This window comes from Triticum urartu, chromosome 5, assembly GCF_003073215.2.
Source record: "Triticum urartu cultivar G1812 chromosome 5, Tu2.1, whole genome shotgun sequence".
NCBI lineage: Eukaryota > Viridiplantae > Streptophyta > Magnoliopsida > Poales > Poaceae > Triticum > Triticum urartu.
In genome coordinates, this window is record NC_053026.1 from 602342200 (window position 1) to 602354597 (window position 12398).

Genomic DNA, 12398 nt, shown 5'->3' on the forward strand with positions numbered 1-12398 from the left:
CTTTTATTTCACCATTATATGCATCGATATGACTTAAGTTTTGTCCAAGCTGGGTTGCCTGGCTCCTGTGCTTACCCCTACGTTCCCGATTATTCGGCTAGGCGGTAAAGGGAGCACCTCTGTGATTGTTACTGCCGGATCAGCCGGATGTGTACCTCAAACTGGGTGAAGCCGAAAGCTAGCGTTCTTAAGGGAATATTCGGTCGGTGACCTAAAAGATGATCTTTTCACTTATTTATTTATGCGCCCCCTGATGCTTTTTCCTGCGTCTTTTTCGCAGAATGGGCATGCACTTTAGGGCATGCCTCCCAGGGAAAGGAACCCCTAACGGAACTATTCTCCCTGGAAGATGTTTCTTACTAACCTTGTAATATAACATAACTAGTCGGGCACTTGTCTGTTCACGCACTAATGACCCCTACGCCTGGTCTCCATGCATTCCCCGGTTCTTATATAACCGCATGGGAATTCGGACACACTCCGGACCATCAGGTCCCGAGGCTGAAGCGAAAAGGTCGGCCATGACAAACGATCTACAATCCGGCTAGAAGGCATTATAAATGTCAATTAAATTACATAGTCATTCTGACTGATTGTATTCCTCTTCAATACCATCCAACAGGCTGTCTAATTTACAGTCCTGCTGGGAATACTTTGCGGCCAATTCTACTTGGTCGTATACTAAGCTTATAAGGATCTCCTTCCCGTCGGGCCCCACAGGACTGACCTTGGCCATGTGGTTGGGGTCAGCCTTTGTGTACCGCGTCTTCACCATGGCCCAGGCCTCCCTAGCGCCTTGACGGCAGGCCGATACCTTCCACAATCGGAAGCGCCACCGTGCTCCCTTTAGCTTCTCCGCAAGCTCTCCAAGACCTTCGGGCACAGAGATGGATGGCCACAGGGCCTGGGCAACGCCTCGCATCGCCTTCAGAACTCGCTCGAGCAGTTGCGAGAGCTCGGGAAGAAGGTCACCCGTAGAACCGGGAATCTCCTCTGCAGGACGACCTGTTAGCACACCTACAGACATTACTCTGTTAGTCGACTTCCCCGCCGAACTTTTTTTTCTCCAAAGGATCGTTCAAGCACTTACTAAATATGCCGCGCCGAAGCCGCTGATTCTCCTTAACGGAGTCTGACAGCTGGGCACGAACATCTTTCAGCTCGATGCCCAGCTTGGTGTTGTCATCTTGGAGATCGTTCTTCTCCCGCCTCACCTTTGTCAGCACCTTCTCACCAGCCTTCAGCTGGCGTAGGAGGTGTTTCCTTTCCGGATTCAATCCGGCGCCATCTGCAATTTCATTTGTCAGATTCGCACCCATGCCGTGCTTCGCAAAATACTTATCTTTCCAAGTGTATATTACCATAGGGGGTCTCCTTGGGCTCCCCTGCCGCGGCTAGTGCGGCCTCAAGTTGGGCTTTGCACTCTTCCAGCTCCTGGGACAGTAGGGAAGTCTTTTCTGTAAGAACCTGCATAACATATGATCCTTAAATCAGTTATTCTAACTGTTTCAAGTCTCGGGGGCTACTGGTATATATATATATATAATTATGAAAATTTTCTTACCCGTATGTCTTTTACATATTGCTCCGTGGCTCTGGCTAGACCATTTTGAGCGGCACGGAGGTACGCATCTCCCGAATTGAAGGCGTCTAATGCCTCTCGGGAGAAACAAGCATCCGGTGCGCGCCTTGTGTTCGCCTCCGCCTCCGGACCAGGCTTTGGAGCCTGGCTGGTGGAGGCGCGATTGGCAGCCTCTCCGGATATAGTCCGGCGAGGTCTCTTTGTCCTGAAGAAAGCACGAGTGTTAATATACCTTGAAGGTATAACACCTGGGATAAGGGGGCGCGCCATACCTTTGCGCTGACGCCTCGGTCCCGACTGCACCTCTTTTCTGCCCATGGGGCCCTGCGGCCCTTCGTTGGCTTGTCGCCGCAGGTTCGGCCTCCCCTCTCAAAAACCTCCCCTCCAAAGTTTGGTTGTAATCAGGAAACTGAAAATGCGAGAGGGCGGACCCCTATTCGGGGTACTGGGATTTCAATCTCAGTTACCTGGGAGGCCGGGATTAGCCCTGGGTAATCGGCCGTAATGGCCACCAAGGCGTTGTCCTTGCTCAATTGATGGAACACTCCATCAATCAGCTCCATAGATAAGTCTGGATCCTCTTGAGAGGCCGGGTCGAGGGACCGCCCTGGGTCCTCGGGTTGTGGAGGAGGGCTGTTTATTTCCTTAACAGCTTGGCGCAGTTCCTGTGTTGAAGTCGTTAGACTGAATATTTAACAATGGGAATATAAAACGAATGGGCAGGTAAATGTGGCCACTTACCCAGCTTGGGAGATTGTACATAGAAAATCCACCCTTTGGGTCGACGCGGAGAAATTCCTCCTCTTCTCCCATGTACAAAGTGGACAAGGTCTTTGTTAGACCCGCAGCCGAATCCGACCCCTTACGGCCGTAGCGGGTGGCGTCGTCCTCCCCGTTGAAGTCCCACATGGGGTGGCTCTATACTGTAGCGGCTGCACCCCTCGCATAATGCATGCGGCCATGACCCCGATCATGGTCAGTCCGGAATGAGCTAACAATCTTATCCGGCCCATCAGGTAACGGACGTCCTTGTCACTTTCCCTCTGAGGGCTCCGTGGACGCCAACTTAGGCGCTTCTTTAGTAGAGCACTATCGAACTCAGGGAGACCAGTCTGGATAGGATCCGGCAGCGGGACGTCCTCTATGTAAAACCATTCCGAAGGCCAGTCCTCGGACGCCTTCTTTGGGGTTCGGGATAGATATCCGGTCCCGGCAATGCACCACACTTCGGCTCCGCCCACTTGATATATTGACCCCTTCTTAGAACGGGGCACGAGGCAGAATAGCTCTTTCCACAGCCCGAAATGAGCCTCAACACCCAAGAATAGCTCGCAGAGGGCTACGAAGCCTGCGATATGCAATACGGAGGCAGGCGTGAGATTGTGTAGCTGGAGGCCATAGAACACCGGGAGCCCCCGGAGAAATGGATGGATTGGAAATCCGAGCCCCCTTATTAAGTAAGGGACGAGGCACACCCGCTCTCCTTTGGAGGGATTAGGGGCACTCTCCGCTTGCTCTCCGCCATTATAGATGGCAAGACCGGCTCGAACCGGGACCATATAGGCCGGGGGGAGAAATCCCTTGGTCTGGAGCGTCACTAGCTCGCTATGCGGGATGGAACATCTCTCCCAATATCCAGGCTGAGGGCTGGAAGGGCGAGAGGAGGAGTTGCGACGGCTGGCCATGGTGGTATGGACCTTTGTCGGATGCGCTCCGATGAACACTCGTGAATGGGAGAAGGTGTGGTTTGGATCTAAATCCTCGTCCCCTTAAATGGGCGGCTCATTTGCGCGGCTAGGGGTGTGGATGTAAAAACACTCAAACTTTTCATATTCGTTTGACACGTGGGAGACGGCCATTATTGGGCGTAGAAGCCAAGGAGCGCAACATTTACAAGAAACCGAACTTTATTCAACAGGTACACGGAATTTTAAGGAGAACCCGCCTTGCAATGTCGAAGACAATCTGCGCGCCGGACTCATCGTCATTGAAGCCTGGTTCGGGGGCTACTGAGGGAGTCCTGGATTAGGGGGTGTGTCCGGATGGCCGGACTATACCTTCAGCCAGACTCCTGGACTATGAAGATACAAGATTGAAGACTTCGTCCCGTGTCTGGGAGGGACTTTCCTTGGCGTGGAAGGCAAGCTTGGCGATATGGATATATAGATCTCCTACCATTGTAACCGACTTTGTGTAACCCTAGCCCTCTCCGGTGTCTATATAAACCGGAGGGTTTAGGTCCGTAGGACAACATACAGAACAACAATCGTACCATAGGCTAGCTTCTAGGGTTTAGCCTCTCTGATCTCGTGGTAGATCTACTCTTGTACTACCCATATCATCAATATTAATCGAGCAGGACGTAGGGTTTTACCTCCATCAAGAGGGCCTGAACCTGGGTAAAACTTCGTGTCCCCTGCCTCCTGTTACCATCCGGCCTAGATGCACAGTTCGGGCCCCCCTACCCGAGATCCGCCGGTTTTGACACCGACACTCCCTTTTATAGGCACAAGAGAAGGAGGCGCGAGGGCAGCGACGGGAGGTGAAACGAAGAGACGGAGGCGAAGCGAACAGCCAGCAGCTGAAGGGCTGCACCGTTCGCATTCGAACTCCACTTTTGCAAAAATCTTTTCAGCTTCCGTGTGGCCTTTCATATACCCGTAGTGCGTGGCAAAAATTTAGATATCGGCTCGGCTCATTCCTGCAACCCGCGGCGCGTCGTGACGAGGCGGGCGACGGAGGAGGAGCGCGCGTGGATATCCCTCTTGTTCTCATGCTCGTACAAGTGGGGAAAGAACCTCCCTTATAAGGAGGTCCAACTCCCACTAAACTAGCAATGTGGGACTAAACTTTAGTTCTACCTCTTGCCTTGCATGAATGGGCTGCGTGGGCCTCTAGGATTTATTAGGAATTTCTGAAACTGCTATTGGGCTAGGCCCAAAATAGACAAAATTCCAGCAATCCCCCACCAGATCCCAGAGGCACACAAAATTTGCCTTTGGTTCCAAAACACTGTTTTATATACCGGTACTGCAGTGGAGACTGTTAAGTTGAACTTCCACCTAGAACTCTATGCTACACTAGTAAGCAACTTGAACAGTGGACTGGGCCTTGAACTGCAAGTTTTCTGCGAATCTAGCTTCACAGAAAGCCTTGACCGATACGTGGCTACCGTGGGTCTTCCCCGCGGGTGGAGCTTATGTGTCATACTCCGTGACCTTTCATGAGTTTACTAGAGAGAACCCTACTCTCATAGATTGCGACGTTTGACAATCAGACTCATATAGGTGCGTTCTTCAAAAGATGTTCTGCAAGATAACATCTCTGCTTCAATAAGCCAATTAGAACACATTAAGATATACATCAACCTGCCATGCAGATTAGGAGAGTATTGCATCTTCATGGAGTGGTATTGTGAATAGTAAGGATACTCTCCTCTCAGTTGACCAACATCTTGTCTTCCACATCTAATTCACAGGATCTCCGATCACAAAGAATAGGTTACCACTGTGAACAACTCATATTGTGGGTCTCATACCCATCTCCCTAGATGCATTATCTATCACATTACATGATAGACCCTTAGTAAAAGGATCTACCAGATTTTTAGACGTTTGGATATAATCCAATGCAATAACTCTGGAGTTTTTCATTTTCCTGACAGACTTTAACCTTCTCTGAACATGTCTTGATGAATTCATGTTATCCTTTGAGCTGCTCACTTTCGTGATCACAGTTTGATTGTCGCAGTTCATAAGGATACCCGGTACAGGTTTCTCAACAACCGGCAAGTCATTCAAGAGCCGACGAAGCCAATCTGCTTCGACCATAGCTGTATCTAGTGATGTGAGTTCTGCTTCCATTGTTGACCTCGTTAAGATGGTCTGCTTGCAAGACTTCCAAGAAACAGCGCCACCTCCATGAGTGAATACATATCCGCTCGTGGCCTTTATCTCATCAGCATCTGAGATCCAATTTGAGTCACTATACCCTTCAAGCACCTTTGGGTGCCCGATGTAGTGAATTCCATAATTCACAGTGCCTTTCAAATAACGCAAAACTCTTCCTAGAGCTTTCCAATGCACATCTCCTGGTTTTGAGATAAACCGACTCAGTTTGCTAACAGCAAAAGAGATGTCAGGTCTTGTAGCACTGGCTAAGTACATAAGTGAGCCAATAATTTGAGAATACTTCAATTGGTCTCTAGCAATTCTTCGATTCTTTCGAAGTAACACACTTGCATCATATGGTGTTGGAGAGGGCTTGCAGTCACTATAGCCAAAGCGACTCAAGATCTTTTCCACATAGTGAGATTGAAGCAATGTAATCCCACCATCATCGTCTCTCAACAACTTGATGTTCAGAATGACATCAGCCACTCATAAATCCTTCATCTCAAAACAGCGAGATAGGAAATTCTTGACCTCCTTAATAACATTCAGATTTGTTCCAAAAATTAGCATGTCGTCAACATACAAGCAAAGGATAACTCCCTCGCCCCCACCATGGCGATAGTACACACATTTGTCAGCTTCATTTACAACAAAGCCTGCGGCTGTTAAAGTTCTTTCAAACTACGCATGCCACTGTTTAGGTGCTTGCTTGAGTCCATACAAAGACTTCAGCAACTTGCACACTTTTCCTTCCTGACCATCTAGTACAAACCCATCTGGTTGTTCCATATAGATTTCCTCGTCCAACTCTCCATTTAGGAAATCAGTCATAACATCCATTCGATGAACGAGAAGACCATGCGAGGCAGCTAGTGAAAGTAGAACTCGAATAGTGGTCAGTCAAGCCATAGGTGAGTAAGTATCAAAGAAGTCTTCACCTTCCTTTTGGGTATATCCCTTAGCCACGAGCCGAGCCTTGTACTTTTCAATAGTACCATCAGGCCTAAGCTTCTTCTTGAATACCAATTTGCATCCTATAGGTTTGCACCCATAAGGACGATCAGTTATCTCCCAAGTTTCATTCACCAAGATGGAATCCATCTCGCTACGAACTGCTTCCTTCCAGTAGTCAGCATCATCTATGAGGTACACAAGAAAATCATCACCAAGGACTTTGCAGTCCTCTGTCTCTTGCTCCTAATAGGAACTTCATCGTTCTCCTCCACAGGACTTTCAAAGTGCTCCATCAAAATTGTAGGTTTGGTAATTGTAAATTGTTCCTGATTCGATGAACTAGGCATCAACTGATTAGATGAGGTAGCCATATCCTTCATGGGAAAGATATCTTCAAAGAAAGTCGCATCATTCGACTCCATGAACGTACCGACATACATGTCAGGTACCTCAGATTTTACAACCAAGAATCTATAGCCAATGCTATGAAAAGCATATCCCAGGAAAACACAATCCACGGTCTTTGGTCCAAGCTTCCGCTTCTTTGCAATTGGAACATTGACTTTCGCCAAACAACCCCATGTTCGTAGATAAGAGAGTTTTAACCTTTTCTTCTCCCATTCCTTGAATGGAGTTATCTCTTTGTTCTTTGTGGGAACTCGGTTTAGGACATGACATGTCGTCAATATCGCCTCCCCCCACCATGCCTTGGAGAGACCCGATGTGTCTAACATGGCGTTAACCAAATCAGTTCGAGTACGGTTCTTTCTTTCGGCCACCCCATTTGACTGAGGTGAATAGGGAGGCGTCCTCTCATGGATTATACCATGTTCCACACAAAAAGCATCAAATTCATTGGAAAAATACTCTCCGCCATGGTCGGACCTAAGCCTCTTGATTTTTCGATCAAGTTGGTTTTCCACTTCAGCTTTATAGATCTTGAAAAAGTTCAAAGCCTCATCCTTAGATTTCAGAAGATACACACGATAGTATCTAGTGGAGTCGTCAATTAACGTCATGAAATATTTCTTTCCACCTTTTGTCAAAACACCATTCATTTCACATAGATCTGAATGTATGAGCTCTAGTGGTGCAAGATTTCTCGTTTCTGCAGTCGTGTGAGACTTACGAGGTTGCTTAGCTTGCACACACACTTGACACTTAGATCCCTTGACAGTGGTGAAACTAGGGATTAAGTTCAACTTTGCTAGTCGCGACATGCAACCAAAGTTAACATGACAAAGATGTGAATGCCACACATTTGATTCACTATTGTTGCAAACATGATTAACAACTTTATTGCAAATGTCTGATAAGGATAAACAAAACAGGCCTCCTGACTCATAGCCTTTACCAACAAGGGTTCCATACTTGGATATTACAAATTTATTCGACTCAAAGACAAGCTTGTACCCATCTCTACACAGAAGGGTGTTGGGGAACGTAGTAATTTCAAAAAAATTCCTACGCACACGCAAGATCATGGTGATGCATAGCAACGAGAGGGGAGAGTGTTGTCTATGTACCCTCATAGACTGGCAACGGAAGCGTTGACACAACGTAGAGGAAGTAGTCGTACATCTTCCCGATCCGATCGATCCAAGTACCGAACGTACGGCACCTCCGAGTTCTGCACACGTTCAACTCGGTGACGTCCCTCGAGCTCCGATCCAGCAGATTGTTGAGGGAGAGTTTCGTCAACACGACGGCGTGAAGACGGTGATGATGTTCTACCGACGCAGGTCTTCGCCTAAGCACCGCTACGATATGACTGAGGTGGAATATGGTGGAAGGGGGCACCGCACACGGCTAAGGAACGATCACGAAGATCAACTTGTGTGTCATGGGGTGCCCCCTTGCCCCCGTATATAAAGGAGGGAGAGGGGGAGGTGCGGCCAGCCCTAGGGGTGCGGCCGGCCCTAGGGGTGCGCCTGGAGGAGTCCTACTCCCACCGGGAGTAGGACTCCCCCCTCTTGCCTTGTTGGAGAAGGAAAGGGGAAGGGGAAAGAGGAAAGGGGGGCGCCCCCCCTCCTTGTCCTATTCGGTCTAGGGAGAGGGGGCGCGTGGCCTGCCCTGGCCGGCCCGCCTCTTCTCCCTTAGGGCCCATTAACCCCCGTGGGGGTTCCGGTTACCCCCGGTACTCCAGTAAAATCCCGATTTCACCCGGAATGTTTCCGATATCCAAATATAGGCTTCCAATATATCAATCTTTATGTCTCGACCATTTCGAGACTCCTCGTCATGTCCGTGATCACATCCGGGACTCTGAACAACCTTCGGTACATCAAAACACAAAAACCCTAATTACGATCGTCACCGAACTTTAAGCATGCGGACCCTATGGGTTCGAGAACTATGTAGACATGACCGAGACACGTCTCCGGTCAATAACCAATAGAGGAACCTGGATGCTCATATTGGCTCCTACATATTCTACGAAGATCTTTATCGGTCAGACCGCATAACAACATACGTTGTTCCCTTTGTCATCGGTATGTTACTTGCCCGAGATTCGATCGTCGGTATCTCAATACCTAGTTCAATCTCTTTACCGGCAAGTCTCTTTACTCGTTCCGTAACACATCATCCTGCAACTAACTCATTAGTTGCAATGCTTGCAAGGCTTATAGTGATGTGCATTACCGAGTGGGCCCAGAGATACCTCTCCCACAATCGGAGTGACAAATCCTAATCTCGAAATACGCCAACCCAACAAGTACCTTCGGAGACACCTGTAGAGCACCTTTATAATCACCCAGTTACGTTGTGACGTTTGGTGGCACACAAAGTGTTCCTCCGGTAAATGGGAGTTGCATAATCTCATAGTCATAGGAACATGTATAAGTCATGAAGAAAGCAATAGCAACAAACTAAACGACCAAGTGCTAAGCTAACGGAATGGGTCAAGTCAATCACATCATTCTCTAATGATGTGACCCCGTTAATCAAATGACAACTCATGTCTATGGCTAGGAAGCTTAACCATCTTTGATTCAACGAGCTAGTCAAGTAGAGGCATACTAGTGACATACTGTTTGTCTATGTATTCACACATGTATTATGTTTCCGGTTAATACAATTCTAGCATGAATAATAAACATTTATCATGATATAAGGAAATAAATAATAACTTTATTATTGCCTCTAGGGCATATTTCCTTCAGTCTCCCACTTGCACTAGAGTCAATAATCTAGTTCACATCGCCATGTGATTTAACATCAATAGTTCACATTACCATGTGATTAACACCCATAGTTCACATCGTCATGTGACCAACACCCAAAGGGTTTACTAGAGTCAATAATCTAGTTCACATCGCTATGTGATTAATACCCAAAGAGTACTAAAGTGTGATCATGTTTTGCTTGTGAGGGAAGTTTAGTCAACGGGTCTGCCACATTCAGATCCGTACGTATTTTGCAAATTTCTATGTCAACAATGCTCTGCACGGATCTGCTCTAGCTAATTGCTCCCACTTTCAATATGTATCCAGATTGAGATTTAGAGTCATCTGGATCAGTGTCAAAATTTGCATCGACGTAATCCTTTACGACGAACCTTTTTGTCACCTCCATAATCGAGAAACATATCCTTATTCCACTAAGGATAATTTTTGACCGCTGTCCAGTGATCTACTCCTAGATCACTATTGTACCCCTTGCCAAAAACAGTGTAGGGTATACAATAGATCTGGTACACAGCATGGCATACTTTATAGAACCTATGGCTGAGGCATAGGGAATGACTTCCATTCTCTCTCTATCTTCTGCCGTGGTCGGGTTTTGAGTCTTACTCAACTTCACACCTTGTAACACAGGCAAGAACTCCTTTTTGACTGTTCCATTTTGAACTACTTCAAAATCTTGTCAAGGTATGTACTCATTGAAAAACTTATCAAGCATCTTGATCTATCTCTATAGATCTTGATGCTCAATATGTAAGCAGCTTCACCGAGGTCTTTCTTTGAAAAAACTCCTTTCAAACATTCCTTTATGCTTTGCGGAATAATTCTATATCATCTCCGATCAACAATATGTCATACATATACTTATCAGAAATGTTGTAGTGCTCCCACTCACTTTCTTGTAAATACAGGCTTCACCTCAAGTCTGTATAAAACTATATGCTTTGATCAACTTATCAAAGCGTATATTCCAACTCTGAGATGCTTGCACCAGTCCATAGATGGATCGCTGGAGCTTGCATATTTTGTTAGCACCTTTAGGATGGACAAAACTTTCTGGTTGCATCATATACAACTCTTCTTTAATAAATCCATTAAGGAATGCAGTTTTGTTTATCCATTTGCCAGATTTCATAAAATGCGGCAATTGCTAACATGATTCGGACAGACTTAAGCATAGATACGAGTGAGAAACTCTCATCGTAGTCAACACCTTGAACTTGTCGAAAACCTTTTTGCGACAATTCTAGCTTTGTAGATAGTAACACTACTATCAGCGTCTGTCTTCCTCTTGAAGATCCATTTAATCTCAATGGCTCGCCGATCTTTGGGCAAGTCAATCAAAGTCCATACTTTGTTCTTACAATGGATCTCATCTCGGATTTCATGGCCTCAAGCCATTTCGCGGAATCTGGGCTCATCATCGCTTCCTCATAGTTCGTAGGTTCGTCATGGTCAAGTAACATGACCTCCATAACAGGATTACCGTACCACTCTGGTGCAGATCTCACTCTGGTTTACCTATGAGGTTTTGGTAGTAACTTGATCTGAAGTTACATGATCATCATCATTAGCTTCCTCACTAATTGGTGTAGTAGTCACAGGAACAGATTTCTGTGATGAACTACTTTCCAATAAGGGAGCAGGTACAGTTACCTCATCAAGTTCTACTTTCCTCCCACTCACTTGTTTCGAGAGAAACTCCTTCTCTAGAAAGGATCCATTCTCAGCAATGAATATCTTGCCTTCGGATCTGTGATAGAAGGTGTACCCAACATTTTCTTTTGGGTATCCTATGAAGACGCACTTCTCCGATTTGGGTTTGAGCTTATCAGGTTGAAACTTTTTCACATAAGTATTGCAACCTCAAACTTTAAGAAACGACAGCTTAGGTTTCTTTGCCAAACCATAGTTCATACGATGTCATCTCAACGGATTTAGATGGTGCCCTATTTAACGTGAATGTAGCTGTCTCTAATGCATAACCCCAAAACAATAGTGGTAAATTGGTAAGAGACATCATAGATCGCACCATATCTAATAAAGTACGATTACGACGTTCGAACACACCATTACACTGTGGTGTTCCAGGTGGCGTGAGTAGTGAAACTATTTCACATTGTTTTAACTGAAGGCCAAACTCATAACTCAAATATTTTACTTCTGCGATCATATCGTAGATATTTTTGTTACGATGATTCTCCACTTCACTCTAAAATTCTTTGAACTTTTCAAATGTTTCAGACTTGTGCTTCATCAAGTAGATATACTCATATCTGCTCAAATCATCTGTGAAGATCGGAAAATAATGATACCCGCCGCGAGCCTCAATATTCATCGGACCACATACATCAGTATGTATGATTTCCAACAAATCTGTTGCTCGCTCCATTGTTCCGGAGAACGGAGTCTTAGTCATCTTGCCCATGAGGCATGGTTCGCAAGCATCAACTAATTCATAATCAAGTGATTCCAAAATCCCATCAGCATGGATTTTCTTCATGCGCTTTACACCAATATAACCTAAACGGCAGTGCCACAAATAAGTTGCACTATCATTATTAACTTTGCATCTTTTGGCTTCAATATTATGAAAATGTGTATCACCACGATCGAGATCCAACAAACCATTTTCATTGGGTGTATGGCCATAGAATTATTCATGTAAACAAAACAACAATTATTCTCTAACTTACATGAATAACTGTATTGCAATAAACATGATCCAATCATATTCATGCTCAACGCAAACACTAAATAACATTTATTTTAGGTTTAACACTA